The sequence below is a fragment of the Sander lucioperca genome, chromosome 11, assembly GCF_008315115.2.
Source record: "Sander lucioperca isolate FBNREF2018 chromosome 11, SLUC_FBN_1.2, whole genome shotgun sequence".
Taxonomy (NCBI): domain Eukaryota; kingdom Metazoa; phylum Chordata; class Actinopteri; order Perciformes; family Percidae; genus Sander; species Sander lucioperca.
Window position 1 is genome coordinate 3,150,451 of NC_050183.1, and position 17,271 is coordinate 3,167,721.

The window sequence follows — 17,271 nt, forward strand, 5'->3', positions numbered from 1 at the left end:
CCAAGCAGTAGGCCTACATATTATTACATATTATTGCATAATTAAATTAGGACTAAACAGTCAAAAAAACCCATGAAAAAACGAGGTAGAGATGGAGTGACCCTGCCCGGAGGAAGCCCGGGGCCCCCGTCTGGAGCCAGGCCCAGATGGAGGGCTCGTCACCGAGCGTCTGGTGGCCGGGTTTGCCACGGAGCCCGGCCGGGCACAGCCCGAAAAAGCTACGTGGCATCCATCTCTCCAACCCATGGGCCCACCACCTGTGGGAGGAACCGCTGGGGTCGGGTGCGCTGCCACATGGGTGGCAGACCCGGGCAGCAGACGCTGGCTCTGGGGACGTGGAACGTCACCTCTCTGTGGGGGAAGGAGCCGGAACTTGTGCGGGAGGTGGAGCGCTACCGGTTAGATCTGGTGGGGCTTACCTCTACGCACAGTCTCGGTTCTGGAACCATACTCCTGGATAGGGGTTGGACTCTTTTCTTCTCCGGAGTTGCCCAGGGTGTGAGGCGCCGGGCGGGTGTGGGGATACTCACAAGCCCCCGGCTGAGCGCCGCTACATTGGAGTTTACCCCGGTGGACGAGAGGGTCGCCTCCCTACGCCTGCGGGTTGTGGGGGGGAAAACTCTGACTGTTGTTTGTGCATATGCACCAAACAAGAGTTCGGAGTATTCGGCCTTCTTGGAGACCTTGAATGGAGTCCTGCATGGGGCTCCAGTGGGGGACTCCATAGTCCTGCTGGGGGACTCCAACGCGCACGTGGGCAATGATGGAGACACATGGAGAGGCGTGATTGGGAGGAACGGCCTCCCTGATCTAAACCAGTGTGGTTGTTTGTTGTTGGACTTCTGTGCTAGTCATGGATTGTCTATAACGAACACCATGTTTGAACATAGGGATGCTCATAAGTGTACTTGGTACCAGAGCACCTGAGGCCAAAGGTCAATGATCGATTTTATAATTGTTTCATCTGATCTGAGGCCGTATGTTTTGGACACTCGGGTGAAGAGAGGGGCAGAGCTGTCAACCGATCACCATCTGGTGGTGAGTTGGGTCAGAGGGTGGGGGAAGACTCTGGACAGACCTGGTAAGCCCAAACGGGTAGTGCGGGTAAATTGGGAACGTCTGGAGGAGGCCCCTGTCCGACAGACTTTCAACTCACACCTCCGGCGGAGCTTTTCGTGCATCCCTGTGGAGGCTGGGGGCATTGAACCCGAGTGGACAATGTTCAAAGTTTCCATTGCTGATGCTGCGGCGAGGATGTGGTCTTAGGGTCTTAGGTGCCTCAAGGGGCGGTAACCCACGAACACCGTGGTGGACACCGGTGGTCAGGGAAGCCGTCCGACTGAAGAAGGAGTCTTTCTGGGATATGTTATCCCAGAGGACTCCGGAGGCAGTTGCAAGGTACCGAAGGACCCGAAGGGCTGCAGCCTTTGCCGTGAAAGAGGCAAAGCAGCGGGTGTGGGAAAAGTTTGGAGAAGACATGGAGAAGGACTTTCGGTCGGCACCAAGGTGCTTCTGGAAAACCGTTCACCACCTCAGGAGGGGGAAGCGGGGAACCATCCAAGCTGTGTACAGTAAAGATGGGACGCTGTTGACCTCGACTGAGGAGGTAATAGGGCGGTGGAAGGAGCACTTTGAGGAACTCCTGAATCCGACTAATACGCCCTCTATATTAGAGGCAGACCTGGAGGATGATGGGGGATTGATGTCAATTTCCCAGGCGGAAGTCACTGATGTAGTCAAACAACTCCACAGTGGCAAAGCCCCTGGGATTGATGAGATCCGTCCAGAAATGCTCAAGGCTCTGGGTGTGGAGGGGCTGTCTTGGTTGACACGCCTCTTCAACATTGCGTGGAAGTCTGGGACGGTGCCTAAGGAGTGGCAGACCGGGGTGGTGGTCCCCCTTTTCAAAAAGGGGGACCAGAGGGTGTGTGCCAATTACAGGGGTATCACACTTCTCAGCCTCCCAGGTAAAGTCTACTCCAAGGTGCTGGAAAGGAGGGTTCGGCCGATAGTCGAACCTCAGATTGAAGAGGAACAATGTGGATTCCGTCCTGGTCGTGGAACAATGGACCAGATCTTTACTCTCGCAAGGATCCTGGAGGGAGCCTGGGAGTATGCCCAACCGGTCTACGTGTGTTTTGTGGATTTGGAGAAGGCGTATGACCGGGTCCCCCGGGAGATACTGTGGGAGGTGCTGCGGGAGTATGGGGTGAGGGGGTCTCTTCTCAGGGCCATCCAATCTCTGTACGACCAAAGCGAGAGCTGTGTCCGGGTTCTCAGCAGTAAGTCGGACTCGTTTCAGGTGAGGGTTGGCCTCCGCCAGGGCTGCGCTTTGTCACCAATCCTGTTTGTAATATTTATGGACAGGATATCGAGGCGTAGTCGGGGTGGAGAGGGGTTGCAGTTCGGCAGCGATGAGATTCCCCAGGAATCTCATCGCTGCTTTTTGCGGATGATGTGGTCCTGATGGCATCATCGGCCTGTGACCTTCAGCACTCACTGGATCGGTTCGCAGCCGAGTGTGAAGCGGCTGGGATGAGGATCAGCACCTCTAAATCTGAGGCCATGGTTCTCAGCAGGAAACCGATGGAGTGCCTTCTCCAGGTAGGGAAAGAGCCGCTGCTCCTTCGCGTCAAAAGGAGCCAGTTGAGGTGGTTTGGGCATCTGGTAAGGATGCCCCCTGGGCGCCTCCCTAGGGAGGTGTTCCAGGCACATCCAGCTGGGAGGAGGCCTCGGGGAAGACCCAGGACTAGGTGGAGGGATTATATTTCCAACCTGGCCTGGGAACGCCTCGGGATCCCCCAGTCGGAGCTGGTTAATGTGGCTCGGGAAAGGGAAGTGTGGGGTCCCCTGCTGGAGCTGCTCCCCCCGCGACCCGACACCGGATAAGCGGACGAAGATGGATGGATGGATGGACAGTCAATCTTAAAAACATGCACTAAAGAATATGCACATGGTGGCTGTAAACATTGAAATGTCTTTTAAAAAGCCAGTCAGCATTCACAGGGGAAAAGAACAACTAACTTGTAATAAACCACCTGTAGGGCCTAACTGTGTTTGTGCTTTAAATCTGATATTTCTCTACTGATTATGGAGTTTTAATAACAGCATAAAACCAAAAAGTGTCCATGGTTCAACAGCAGAACACACAATGCTGGAGAACAGAACAGACTGAAGCTCCCATAGGTGGAGGTGTTAAAAAATAAAATGGGTGAGTGTTTACCGGAGGTGTGGAACAACAAGTCCTGTGCTGTCCTAGGTGTGTGATCTACAGTGGCGATTTTAGACCCTTTTTAGGGGGGCTGAAGCAGGGGAGGGTTAACACTTTTGCAAGGCACTGTATCCGTGTCACATTCTCATTAGGGGCTGAGCCCCCCTAAAGGTCTGATCCTAGAATCGCCCCTGGTGATCCATATCTAAATGCAACAATCTTAGAATACAGGTAGGTGGTGAAACCTGCTGGGCATTTCTGCCTGACGCACCTCCACAGTCGCCTAAGAGATTAAGGTGTACTTAAAGTGCACATGTTGGAGAACACTATGGAGGGCATTTATGGGTCATCAGCAGGGGACCACCAGTGACGGATGTTTCGCTCCTTTAACCCCAGTACATCTCATGGTGGCGGAGCGATGGCAGGGATTTCTCCCAGCCTCTTTCTGCCTCTTCTGCCAGCTCTTTCACGTCTTTCCGGTGCCTTGGTCCTGTTGCACCCATGTCGCGGAGCAGACTAGAGGTTGAAGAGCCCACAAACCCCCTGCACCCCACCTCCACAGGGTATGAGACTGCCCTCCAACCAGCCTCCCTGCACTCTGCAGCCAGGTCAGCATATTTGGCCCGCTTCTGTTCATGGGCAACTTCAAGCCCTCCTTCCCATGACTGTGAGTTCCACCATCAGGACAGTCTTGCAAGCAGTGGAACACATCACAAGGTCTGGATGCAAGGATGTTTCCACTATCTCCCTGGGGAAATGGAGCTGCTACCCAAGGTCGACTGCTAGTGTCCATCCCTTGCCTGGTGTGAGGAGTCTTGCTGGGTCCTTCAGGCGGTGGGTGTTACCCCTCTCCCCAGCACTCGCAAACTGGATGGAATGTGTGATTAGGGCAGGGGGCCTGCTGTTTGCTTCCTGCCTGCATGTCTCCACCACCTCAGTAAGCTTCTTCAGCACCAACCAGGTCATGCCTCCACCTGTAGCGCCTTTGTGCCAAAGCTGTCTTGCAGCCTGTCATGATGTGTTGGAAGCTCGCGTTGGTAGCGTTACACAAGAGGCCAGATTCCTCAATACCCATCCAACGGTGGAGGTTGCGGGGGCAAGGTAAGGTGTCATATGCCGCTCTGACCAGAAAACTTAGCCTGGCCTGTGGAGTCTTCCACAGGTTAGACCAAGACAGCGGTCTAGAAGGCCTTCCCACAACAGCCAACTTCCCTGCTGGCCCTGGGACACCGCTTTGATGGTAAGTCTCTCGTGCTCAGCTCTCATCACCTCTGCTGCCACCATGGCCTTCCTCTCTTCTTTGGATGCATTCGACCAGAAGAGGGGGGCCTGTCCCCAACCGAGGCCTGCCCAACCTTCCTGCACTCTGCCAACCACCTCCCGGTGTTGCAGCCTTCTCATTGCTAGGTCAACCTCCTCCTCAGCTTTCCATTTTCTCCCGGTTTGTACCTGGGCATCTGCAGCCCAGGTGTGTTAGTGATCTAGATCCAAATGCAACAACATGTATATGTGTGTAAAATGTTTTGTCCATTTTTATTTATTTACAGTATTTGTGAGGATCAAATGTTACGGGGCAGGTAATTGTTCATGAAGGCTTTTAAAATAATAGTAGTAAAAGTGCAGGTCTAAACACATTTGCAATATTGCAATTTAAGATACAAGTTTGTGAACTTCCTTCATTTGTTTGAGGTTTCTATTAAAATACACCAACAAACTTGTTTTAATGAGGGACTTAAATGCGCATTATAACCATGTTTAATGGTGACAAGGCTACAACCTAAAAAAAAATCTTTTTTCAATTGTTTCTGAAATCATAACTGTATACTGTAGGTTGCCTCTCATTATAACATGTATACTACAAACCCTAAATCATCCAGATCATTGTCTACAATGTATATATTTCATTGTAAAAACAGCAGTAATACGATTTTTTTTTAACTGGTCTTAAAACAAGCCACTATAAAATGTTTGCAGATAGTATGCAAACTTTTATTTCCCTGCACTTTATGTTTTTATAATGATATTTAGGCCATTTAATCATTAGTTCATGATAAATAAAAATCTTTGAGGTTGAAGTTCTATTGAAATATTGTCATATATATCCACTAGATGGTGCCATCAATTGATGGTTGGAGGTTTGAGGTATTTGACTATTTCCATTTTCTGATACTTTATACTTGTAATACTACAATTCAGAAGCACATTTTTTACTTTTTACTCCACTAAATTTATTTGATAACTTCTTTAACTTTGCAGAATCAAATTAATAATACAAAATATAGATTAAGATAAGACTTTATTGATCCAATTATATAATGCACATTATTCTGAAATAGGAATTTTGGATGCTTATACTCTATTTCAGTTATGCATGACCTTTACTTTTAACAGAGTATTTCTCTGTTATTTTTACTTCAGTAAACGATCTAAGTACTTCTTCCATCACCATGCTAAATTAATACATTTTATTTTACACACAAGGTACCCCCAGGTTTCCACAAGTTAAATTTAAGACTTTTTAAGACCTCCTTTAATACCATTTATAATGAAATCTAATACCAACTTCATGAACATACTGGCAAAAGTATGTAGGATATAATGGAATATCAGAAAGGATTTTAGGCTATAAAACTAATTGTTTACCAAGTACTTGAACTTAACACAACATATAGTGTGGTACTCATACATGCTTTGTGACAAAAAAATGAAGGAGTCATTTCATTTTATGAAAGGACAATTGAAATCTTAAACCTTTGTGAACAAAATTTAAGACTTTCTAAAGAAATTAAAGCCTTTTAAGACCCCGCGGGTACCCTGTACACAATAGAAAGAGGGTGGAAATATTTTTTTTTCTTGTTGTTCAGCATGTTTTGACGACAAAGTCAGCGCTGCCTTACTGCACACTCATTGCATATGTAGTGGTTACTCAGAAAAACGTGATTATGCGATCGCATAATTCAATGCATAATCAGCCAAAGTCCGCATATTTATGCGGGGGCCGCATTTTTTTCAAATACGTCGCACTTTTGCCGCATAAATTGCCGATTTCCGCGCAAAATATGCGGGACTTGCATGATTTCATAATCCCTGCATTTTCGTTGCAAAAAAGTCACATATATCTTAGCAGAGAGTTGCAAAATGTTGCGTTTACTTCACACAAGAGCAGCCGTTTATGAAGTGACGTAATTACGCGACGTGAACATCATCGAAAAGTTGCAAACTCCGTGATGAAGCCATGATGAAACCGCAGTTTTTGCAAGTTCCCGCAATTTTTGCAAGTTCCCGCAATTTTTGCAAGTTCCCGCAATTTTTGCAAGTTCCCGCAATTTTATTGCATAAAATTGCATAAATATCCTGCATATTCCATCGCATTTTTTAAGAAAACGTACCGCATAATCAAGGATTTTTGCCCGCAACAATCACAAAAAAACTCCGCATTTTTCTGGAAGGACTGGTTACTGAAGATAATATACTGTTTTTGTTCCTCACATCTTATTAAAACTGAGAAGTACTTGATCAGTTATATATCAGATATATCTATACAATAGATTGTGCCAAATAGCATATTATGATTAAGTGAACTGGCAGCTTAGTTGAATGAAGAAAAAAATCAAAATGTAGTCTTTTTCACTGAAAAAAAAAAACTTGGATCAACTTAAAAAAATTGAAGTAATCAATCACACGAAATAGTTGACATTGACTCAAAGTAAATAATTTAGTTTAGTTTAACCTGAAAAGTTTAACGCCAAGCAACCACTTTTTAAAGGTTGGGTCAAACTAATTATTTATACATCCAAGTAAATTAATTATTTTAGGTTGTCTCAAATAAAAAACTAACGGTTGTCATTATTTCAAACGTATAGTAAATCAAACTTGAAAAAAATGATTTTAATACATTTTGATCAGTGACTACTCAGAACACTTTCCTTTAGAACACATTTATATTTATTGTTTAATAAATTGATAACATTAAACATCTGTTTCAAATGTATTAAGAGAAACAGTCTGCTTCAGCTAAACACCCAAAACAAGACTATTGATGTCATCAGAAGACAAATCATGGAGCTGTGAATAGTAGCACAACTCCTAAGACATCATGCAGTACCCATGGTTATCAGGACATACATTTTATAATTCAGATGTGAGCCTTACGGTAGAGATCCATATGTCTGACACGACTGAAGCGCGGTGTCGCGACGTCATACATCCATGGTTGATGCGCCACGCCCCTGACTGGCAGCTGATTGGACGAACGCGTGTCGTGGGTTTGGCTTCTCGAGAATTTCAACAGATCTAATAAAAATGCTCTGATCAAATGAATAAATTCAGTTTAATGTCCCGCTGCCAATTTATATTGTATCCATATAAAGAAAATGGATTCAACCATAATCATAAACTAGAACGTTTACTTTAAATGAAAAAACTAATAATTTTCAGCTATTTCAACGAGAAAATACACATTAAACGAACAACAGCAATGTTAGACTTTTTTCAGTGTTCAACGACCTTCAGTTTAGAGCTAAAATGATTGGTCAATTAATCTGCAACTTTTGTAATAATCAATTAGCTGTTTAACTTGTTTTTCAAACAAAAATGCCAAACATCCAGTGGTTCCAGATTTTGGCACATTTCCACATTTTACATTAAAATAAATACCTCTATGTTAAAGGCAGTCCAAAGACAAACCATCTGCTGAGTTGAGGAGGCTTTTCAGTGGGGTTGATCGGTCACTTCGTTTAGGAGCAGTGAGCTAAAGAGTTCAGTGTTTTCTTTAAAAACCGCCTGGTTCAAACTAAAGACACAGGGGCAGCTTATCTCTTTAATACTCGTCCGTAAGGCCGTAAGGAAATGAATATCACATGATTTGCTTTAAGTAGTGTCTCAGGAGAGTGTTTACCTCGTGAGGGATCATACAAATAAAGCAAAGCCTGTTGATGAGGGTATAAGTCGTAATGTCCAAATGAAGCTTCATGAACCATTAGTTGTATTTATTGTCAACACTAGATGGCACTCTTGGTTTAAAGTAAAAGGCTCGAGGAACGGCAATTCAGTGTGCTTTCAACCCTTTGTTAAACAGAGAGCACCATCTAGTGGTCTCACTAGCTATAAGTACTCTGGAGACTAATCCATTAATAGATTGGTACACATAAAATTGTACTTGGGACTGAAATCCAGGGTAAACGTTTTGATAAAATGAGTGGGTTGCATATTGTTTTCCCACAACTTTCTACCTATCATTAACTATGACATTAACTTCATAGATCATTTTTCCCCCAACATACTACTAATATAAGGGGGCCACTAAATAAACTTAGCACAAAAAGAAAGGAAATTTGTGTTTGGTAGATTATTTCTCTGTGGTAACAATGCTTTTTGGCAATAAATCTTTTACCGTTGGAATGCCTGTTTAGTTCCCTTTCAAATGGTGCCCCATTTGTAAGGAACATGCATTTGTGGGATGAGCAGCAGCGCTGAGTATGTGGGTTGCGCCCATGAAAAATTTGCCAAATCTTCTCTGCCAATGCCAAACAGCTTATTCTGCCATTGACTCATTTGGTGTTTGGTGGATTGGATGATTGAAGTTTAAAGAAACAAGACATATTGGCAATTTAACAATGTATTAATTTCACAAACAGTATCCTCAGTAGCGTGTGGAAGAACCATACACAGCCACAACAGCCTGGCACCTCCTCCTCATGCTGGTCACCAGCCTGGTCATACACTGCTGTGGGATGGCAACCCATTCTTCAACCAGCATTTGTCGCAAGTCAGCCAACGTGGTTGTGTTGGTCACTCTGGCACGAACAGCACGCCCAAGCTGATCCCACAAGTGTTCAATAGGGTTGAGGTCAGGACTGCTGGCAGGCCATTCCATCCTCTCCACTCCTGTTGGGGCGAGCATTGTCATCTTGGAGGATAGAGTTCGGTCCCAGACTGTGGAGATATGGGATTGCCACTGGTTGCAGAATCTCATCTCTATATCTCTCTGCATTGAGATTGCCTCCAATGATGACAAGCCTTGTTTTTCCAGTGAGGGAGATGCCGCCCCACACCATCACACTGCCTCCACCAAAAGGTGTTACTCTATCGGTGCAGCAATCAGCATAGCGTTCTCCGGGTCTTCTCCACACTTTGACCCTACGATCCAACTGCCGTAGGCAGAATCTGGACTCATTACTGAACATAACGTTCCTCCACATGTTCAGGTTCCAGTGCCCGTGTTGCCGACACCAGCGCAAACGAGGCTGACGGTGAAGGGCAGTCATGGCAGGACTCCTGGCAGCCCTATGAGACCGGAGATTGGTTGTGTGCAGTGTGTTCCGGATTGTCTGGGCAGAGAGCCGTCGGCCATATCGTCCTGCAAACCTTGACTGCAAATCTGTAGAAGACAACCTACGGCACCTAAGTGCTGACAGGGTGAGGAAATGGTCTTCTTGGGGTGTCGTCTTCTTGGGACGCCCACTTCACAGCCTGTCTTTGACATCCCCCGTTATATGGAACTTGGCCTTCAGTTAGGAGATGGTACTAGGGCTCACTCCAAATAATGCCGCAACTTGGTTTTGCGGAACACCAGCTTGAAGTTGCCCTATCGCAAGGGCCCTATCCAGATCAGTCAAACGCGGCATGCCGATTCTTGGAGTAGACACTTACTGACTGTAGCTGTACTTACAGTAGTAGGGCCCATGCTCACAGGTGCTGCCAATCAGGTTTTTCATGGGCACAACCCACATACTCAGCACTGCTCCTCATCCCACAAATGCATGTTCCTTACAAATGGGGGACCATTTTTCAAATGGGAATTAAACAGGCTTTCCAACAGTATAAGATTTATTTACTTTTTGTGCTAAGTTAGATTGAACCCTAGAAGTAAAACATGCCTCAAGAAAAATAAAAATTAAAGTCCAGTTAAGCCGTAAGAAGTGAGGTCTTTAAAATGTATACTAGACAAGTGGTTTCCAGACTTTAGGGGTCCCCATTAAGCAACTCCTTAATGAGAAAAAAATGTCTGTTTAAATCAGGAGGAAGTAGAGAAGAGAAAAAGATCAAAAGCAAGATCAATGACTGCAAAGCAGCATTCAAACATAAGTTAGAAAGCTTTTTTAAAAATGATGTTAGGAGAGCCTGGCAGGGAGTCCAATCTATCACAGGATACAAGCCCAAGAAGCACCCTATGGTAGCACAGAATGACTTTAACATGGCAAATCAATTAAACGATTTTTAATGTAGATTTGACACATGATTTTAAAGCAGAACAGAATGAGACCATTACAGCAGTAAGAGACATGAAGGGTATGGATATTAACATCTCTTAGATGGATGATGTCAAATCTTATTTTAGACGTGTAAATCCCAGTAAAACTTGTGGACCTGATGGAATCAGCTGTTGGACACTAAAGGTGTGTGCTGATCAGCTGGCACAGCCCTTCCACAGGTTGTTTCAGCTGTCACTAGATACTGGTGTTGTTCCCAGTTTATGGAAAAAAAATCCCTAATAGTGCCTGTGCCTAAAAACAATGGACCTAAAGAACTCAATAATGTGCCCTTACATTTACAGTTATGAAATGTTTTGAAAAAATAATTTTTAAACAACTTCTCCGTGAGGTTTCACCTCTTTTAGACCAAAATCAATTGCTTATCGTGCAGAGAGAGGTGTTGAGGATGCGCTGTTATCTTTGATTAACAGCACTCCTGAACACCTTGAGCATGCTAAGAGCCTGGTCAAGATTGTGTTCATTGATTTCAGCAGCGCTTTTAACACAATCCAACCCCACCTGCTGGTGAGAAAATTGGTGCATTTGGGAGTAAATCCCCGATTGATCTTATGGATCTATAACTTCTTGACGGACCGCAGTCAGCAAGTCAGATTTAACTCATGTATATCATCCTTAAAAACTATAAACACAGGGGCACCACAAGGGTGCGTTCTGTCGCCTATTCTATACACATTGTACACCAATAATTGTCAAGCCTCCTCTTCAGCCCACACTTATTTTAAATATGCTGACGACACAGCACTGGTTGGCTTTTTAAAATCTGACATTTCTTCTGTGAATGAATTCCAGAGGGAATTACAGGGTTTCACTCAGTGGCGTTCTGATAATTTTCTTGAAATAAATGTGAAGAAAACAAAAGAGATGGTCATAGGTTTTAGCAAAAATAGAATTATAGACCCCCTTCTAAGATCAATGGTGAACTAGTAGAGAGAGTCTCAACCTACAAATATTTGGGAGTTGAAATTGATTTTAAATTAACTTTTAATGAATGTGCACTGAATAAAACTAAGAAAATGCACCAGATGACCAGATGTTTTTCCTTAGGAAACTAAACACTTTTAGATTAGACAGACACATCCTCGTAATGTTTTATAAAAATATCCTCCAGAGTGTTCTGTCTTTCAGCCTTATCTGCGTGTTTGGCAACATGCATGTTAAGGACCAAAAGAGACTGCAGCCGGGCATTATCAAGATGGCCATTAAGATCATCGGACTTGACCAGGTGTCGGCAGCTCAGCTGTACAATGAGCTTATCTTAAAAAAGACTGACCAAATCCTTAATGACCCCACTCACCCTCTTCATCATAAATTTATGAGAAGCACTAGGTCAACTGGTAGAATTTCACAACAGAGAATTAGAACAGAAAGGTACAATAAATCATTTGTGCCTACAGCAATCAGACTGTATAATGACCAAGCACATCGCAAGCACTTTAATCCTGCACTGGCACTTTAACTGGATGGTAGATCTCAATTTTTTTTTGACAACCACTCCTAGTTATTATTTTTTTTGTTTAAATTTTTAGCTACCTGATAATATTAGTCTTTTTCTCTTTTTTAAGAGAATTTTTGTTTCGTAAACGTCAGATGTCGGATTGTCTTTGTCATTTGTGTAGTATTGTTTATTTTTTGTATTGTTATTGTCGACTTCTGTCATTGTCATTCCTGTAGTATTGTTATTCTCTATACATGTTTATTGGTTTGTCTGTGGTGTCTATATGTTTAGAGAATATGTTGTGACAAGGGCACGTGAATTTCCCCTTGTGGGATAATAAAGTTTACCTTGACTTTGACCTTGACCAAGAACAACCTGATGGGTCACAAAATGATTAAAAGTGCCAGAAAGAAAGATGATGATAAAAAAAATGTTGTGTAAAGTTTTCTCATTTTCTTTCTGGCTTCCCCACAATTTCTGTTTTATTCCTGTGAAATACTGAATACTTTTTATTTTGGGGGGCTCTAAAAATTCTTCAAATAAATAAATTTGGTTCAACTACTGTGTCAATTAGTGAGCTTTAGCAGAGCCATCAAGCCAGGCTAGATGTTTCTCTCTGATTCCAGTCTCTATGCTATGCTAACATAAGCTAACCAGCTGCTGGGCCCAGCTACATATTTTCCAAGAACCTAATATTCTTTAAAGTGCCAATTAGGTTGGGAACCACTGTAAACTAAGATCTGTTGGAGGAGAAACCCCATTTAAGTATGAAGAAGAAGAAGAGGTGATTAACGCATTTTGAGAATTCTTTTGCTGCATATTAAGAGTATTACTCATTAAATTGTGCCTCTTTTATTTTGGACTGAAACCCTTTAACCATGTAGTGCAACCCAGGTGACAGGAGCTTCATAAACGAAACAACAACAGTGAAGATTCATGTTTTATTTTGTACAAGATTCGCCCTCTAAGAGCTGTTGCTATTGGGTTTATCCCTTTGCGCATGCGCAGTCATGAAGATTTCTTTCGCGCCCTTGTGCTCTGCACGGGCCTCTATTACGTCCGCAGTTACTGTATATCACAGCTGCAAAACCATAGATCTGCTCCCAGTTTTTCTTCAGCGACAAGCAGTATGAAGACTTCCACATCCAGTGGTGTTCGCCTGTGTACCGGTTGTTGGACCGGCTACATCCTGTCCACGGATCTCAACCCCAGCTGTGAGGCGTGCCTCGGCCCCATCCGTGCCGGACTGGCGCTCACCCCACAGGCCTCCTGCCAGTTCTGCGCCTGCCTGCCAAAGGAGGAGCTGAAGCGGCGGGCAGACTTTTTTTTATACTTTTATTGCAATTCCTTCACTTAATTAACAATCTATTACCGTACAAAAGCAGTACCATTATCATATCATTGCAATTTTTTTTTTGATATGTATGTATCTATGTAGTCCACCCAGTGCTGATAATAATAATAATAAAATAACAAAAGCAACCCTCATAGCGGAAAAAAAACAAAAAAAAACATACACATACATCTGCACCCCTATACACTTCTAATCATACATCTATACATATATATGTATACACATACAATATATGCATACACTCCCAAAATTTTACCTAAGAAACATAGAAGTTGATTTGTGTACATAAAAAAAATAAAAAGGTTAACCCAGACAATAACTTAAAGTGCCCATATTATGAAAAAATCACTTTTTCTGGGATTTGGGGTGTTATGTTGTGTCTCTGGTGCTTCCACACACATACAAACTTTGAAAAAATCCACCCATGCTGTTTAGAGTGAGATACGGTTTCTGAATGTGTCCTGCCTTCAGTCTCTAGGTGAGCTGTTCAAAATCGGCACGGCTTGTGACGTCACAAGCCGAAACAAGCAGGCTAACCGCAACCATTAGCTCGTAGCGTTAGCATGCTAACGCTATGGCTAATGCTAGCATGCTAATGCTAGCATGCTACCTCGTTCTCAATAGCAAAGCACTGCTACAACACACACAAGTTCACCATAATCTACAAAAGAACTACTTACATGTGCACCCTCATTTAGAAGTCTCCCAGCTAATCCTGCCTTGTAACTGACCAAAGTTGTAGAAACAGCCTTTCTTTTACTGTCTATGGAGCTAGCTAGCTGACATGATCTACATCTGAGCTACTGGGCATGTGCAGTGCAATCAAAGATAGTACAGAAGAAGAAGAAGAAAAGAGGTCTCACTCTGTATCTAAAACAGAGACCAGCTGAAAAGAGGATCTGCAGCAGTGAGAGAGAGCACTGCAGTACAACACAAATATGGTGTTTTTTGAAAATTAAACCATGTAAACCTATTCTGGTACAACCTTAAAATACAATTATGAACCTGAAAATGAGCATAATATGGCTGCTTTAACTTAAAACACAATAACTTAGTTCATTCAGTCATTTATCATATTGTTAGTCTACCAAAAACACTCAGAAAAAGCAAGGACGTGCATGAATGAATAACTAAATATTTTTACATAACAATAATTGGTACACATCTACAATTTCAATCCACTGTTATTCATATTTGTATGTGTGTGTGTGTGTGTGTGTGTGTGTGTGTGTGTGTGTGTGTGTGTGTGTGTGTGTGTGTGTGTGTGTGTGTGTTTGTGCGCATATTGACTCCTCTTAGGTGCGTTTAACTATGCATGTCGAGTTATGTTTTTCTTTTCCAAACCGGCCCTGCTTCTTTCCTGTTTTAGTTGTTGGCTTTATATTGTATCCATTTAGCCCAGCGTCTTTCATACTCAAATTCTTCATTTCTAATTTTGTATGTTATTCTCTCCATCTGAAATTTAATGCATTGTTTCTTTCCATTTCTGGACTGTTGATATTAATGGCTTCAGCCAGTTTCTTGTTATCTGCTTCATGGCTGTAATTCTGAAAATTCTATATAAATACTGGTCCGTCTCTTGTTTTAGCTCAGGTGGTGATTTTTCTAGGATTATTTATGTTGGATTAATAGTTTCTTTCAGATTTAGTGTTCTTTTTATTGCCATTATAACCAGTTGCCAGAATGATTTTAACATAGAGCAGATAAAAAAATTAGTGATTTGCCTTCTCTTCATTACAATTTCTCCAGCAGTGTGATTTCCTAGTGCTATTAATTTTACTAAGAACATTTGGCGTAATGAAAAATCTGGTATATACTTTCCATGCAAATTCCTTCCAATATTTTGAGTTTGTTGTTTTATGTACCCCTGACTCCAATCCTCTTCACGCAGTCTCTCCCCTATTTCATCCATCCACTTTAAGGCCCAGACACACAGAGCCAATGGCCAAACGTTGGCAGAAAAGGCAGTTGGGCTGATCAGTCTCCCCAAATTGGTCAAAAAAGTGCCTCGGAACACACCAAAGCGACGAGACGTAATACGTCTCCATAACAGCAGGCGGCGCTAATCTGTATTGTCGCCCAAAATTGAAAACCAGCAGCTAATTGGACGAACGCGTCACGTGGGTCTGGTTTCTCCGGAATTTCAAAGACAGACTGTCATGGCGGCTTGTTCAGAATACGATCTCATATTGTACTAAAATAGTTCACCGAAACGTGTTTCTGAAAACATTTTAAGCGAGAAATAGGCCATGCAGTTGCTGAATCTGTCTTCATTTCAGATCAACAAAGGAAGGTTTAAAAGATTTTTGTCAGATTTTGAGAGACTCTAGTCATGTACTAGTCACTCTAGTCACTGTCCCTGTTTTGGGGATTCTGCCTGTTCCTGTTTTTGTATTTTGCCTGCTATCTTCAGGACTCTTTCTGTATGGATTATTGTTTATTAAATCCTCAAGCTCAACACTACGTGTCTGTCTCTGCATTTGGGTCCGACATTCTCTGATTCTGTGACAGAATGTCCTGACCACTTGGACCCAGCAGAGAGGCATCTTTTTCCGGTGGGTTCCCAGTTTTTTTTCTAACAGTTTGCTACTCCAAACATACCAAGACAATGGACCCAGCAGACTCTTTCTGATGAACTGTGTGATCTTATTTGTGACCTGGTGGAGCTTAAAGCCATGTGGAAGGAGACTACCAATGATTGCCAGAAGGAGGCAATTTTGTCGTTAGCCTGTGTGAAGGTGTCAGAAAAACCTTGGTTAAAGGATTCTGTTCCTAACTGGGCTATCCGCTTCATTTCCACTCCAGCTCCTCCACCTGCTAATGGGTTGAGTTCATCCAAGCCTGTTAGTTCCACAAATGCTCCTAATCAGATCCCTGGCCTACCTCAGTGCCAGCTAGCACCCACCAGCCTGCCTGTTGCTCGGTCTGCTAGCATTTTGGCTACAGGATCTTTGTTCTTGACTCATGCTGTGCAGCGGCCCCGAGCCTGTGCTGTGCAGCGGCCTCAAGTCTCAGCTGACCAGTTTTACAGAACCTCAGCTGACCAATCTTCCAGTACCCCAGCTGATGTGCAGCTTTCCAGAGCCCCAGCTGGCATCTCGGCCAACTCATGTTCCTGTTGCCTTGCTGATCCCTGGTCCATCTGTCCCGCCTCAGGACCCTGCTCCAGTTGCCCTGTCACCTGGCTCCAGCCTGGCGGACCCGCCAACTCCTAATCCTGTGGCTTTGTTGCTTGTTGCTGTTCCAGTTACCCTGTCGGCGGACTCACCGACTCCTGATCCTATTGCCTTGTTGCCTGTCACTGTTCCAGTTACCTTGTTTGCGGACACTGGCACAGCGGACCCTTGGCCTAGCTCCTGCACAGCGGACCTGTCGCCTGGCTCCAGCCCAGCTGCCCCTTCACCTGCCCGGCCCTCAGAGGGGTTCTGCCGGCTTCCACTTCTAGTGTGGTAGGGTTATTTGGTACTGTGTTCAGTTGGTTTTAGGTCACATCTCTAAAGCAGAGGCTATGTGGTTGCCATGGTGATCATAAATCTGAGTGGAGTCCCCCAGGGTTCGATTCTCAGGCTTCTGTTATTCAACCTGTATGCTCCATGCTAAATAATGCAAGACAGAAATATGACTCCAGTATTTGCTAATGGCTGTCTGTTGGACGGTGCTCCACCACCTTGGCCCAGGCTAAAATATCTCTACTATTGGACGGATTCTCATGGAACTTTGTACAGACATTCATGATCCACAGCTGATGAATCGTAAAGACTTTGATGATCCTCTCTTGCGCCACCAGCAGGTCAAACTTTTTTCTTGTAAATATCTCACAATCTACTGGTTTGATTGGTACAACATTTTGTTCAGACATTCATGGTTCCCAGACAATGTAGACTTTGGTAATTCCTTAAATTTGTGGTTTTGAGTGAAACTCAACAACTCTCTACTATTGCATGTATTGCCATGAAATTTGTTGCAGACATATGGCCTATGTGCCCCCTCAAGATTA